Raw genomic sequence first — 2,500 nt, forward strand, 5'->3', positions numbered from 1 at the left:
TATACTACACTACACTATACTATACTATACTACACTACATTATACTATACTACACTATACTATACTATACTATACTATACTATACTATACTATACTATACTATACTACACTATACTATACTACACTACACTACACTATACTATACTACACTACATTATACTATACTATACTACACTACACTATACTACACTACACTACATTACACTATACTACACTACACTATACTATACTACACTACACTATACTATACTATACTACACTATACTATACTACACTATACTACACTACACTATACTACACTACACTACATTATACTATACTACACTATACTATACTATACTATACTACACTATACTACACTACACTATACTACACTACACTATACTATACTATACTACACTACATTATACTACACTATACTACATTATACTATACTACACTATACTACACTATACTACACTACATTATACTATACTACACTATACTATACTATACTATACTACATTATACTACACTATACTACATTATACTATACTACACTATACTACACTATACTACACTACATTATACTATACTACACTATACTATACTATACTATACTACATTATACTACACTACACTACATTACACTATACTACACTACACTATACTATACTACACTACATTTTACTACACTACACTACATTATACTACACTACACTATACTATACTATACTATACTACACTACATTATACTACACTATACTACACTACACTATACTATACTACACTACATTATACTACACTATACTACACTACACTATACTATACTACACTACATTATACTACACTACACTACATTATACTACACTACACTATACTATACTACACTATACTACACTACACTATACTACACTACACTACATTATACTATACTACACTATACTATACTATACTACACTATACTATACTATACTACACTATACTACACTACACTATACTATACTATACTACACTACACTATACTACACTATACTACACTACACTATACTATACTATACTACACTACATTATACTACACTATACTATACTATACTACACTACATTATACTACACTATACTACATTATACTATACTACACTATACTATACTACACTACACTATACTACACTACACTACATTATACTATACTACACTATACTATACTATACTATACTATACTATACTATACTATACTATACTAACTACATTATACTACACTATACTACATTATACTATACTACACTACACTATACTATACTATACTATACTATACTATACTATACTATACTATACTACACTATACTATACTATACTACACTACACTACATTATACTATACTACACTATACTATACTATACTATACTATACTACACTATACTATACTATACTACACTATACTACACTACACTATACTACACTACACTACATTATACTATACTACACTATACTATACTACACTACACTACATTATACTATACTACACTATACTATACTATACTATACTATACTATACTATACTATACTATACTACACTATACTACACTACACTATACTACACTACACTACATTATACTATACTATACTACACTACATTATACTACACTATACTACATTATACTATACTACACTATACTACACTATACTACGCTTTACTACACTATACTACATTATACTACACTACACTATACTATACTCTACTATACTACACTATACTACACTACACTATACTACACTACACTATACTATACTATACTACACTATACTACACTATACTATACTATACTATACTACACTACACTATACTACACTATACTACACTACACTATACTATACTATACTACACTACATTATACTACACTATACTATACTATACTACACTACATTATACTACACTATACTACATTATACTATACTACACTATACTATACTACACTACACTATACTACACTATACTACACTACACTATACTATACTACATTATACTACACTACACTATACTATACTCTACTATACTACACTATACTACACTACACTATACTACACTACACTACATTATACTATACTACACTATACTATACTATACTACACTATACTATACTATACTACACTATACTACACTACACTATACTATACTATACTATACTACACTACACTATACTACACTATACTACACTACACTACATTATACTATACTACACTATACTATACTATACTACACTATACTACACTACACTACATTATACTATACTACACTATACTATACTACACTACACTACATTATACTATACTATACTACACTACATTATACTACACTATACTACATTATACTATACTACACTATACTACACTATACTACACTATACTACACTACGTTATACTACACTATACTACACTATACTACACTACACTATACTATACTACACTACATTATACTATTCTATATTATACTGTACATGGTGATGACCCCTCTACTCTGTAA

This window comes from Hemibagrus wyckioides, linkage group LG28 (assembly GCF_019097595.1).
Source record: "Hemibagrus wyckioides isolate EC202008001 linkage group LG28, SWU_Hwy_1.0, whole genome shotgun sequence".
Taxonomy (NCBI): Eukaryota; Metazoa; Chordata; class Actinopteri; order Siluriformes; family Bagridae; genus Hemibagrus; species Hemibagrus wyckioides.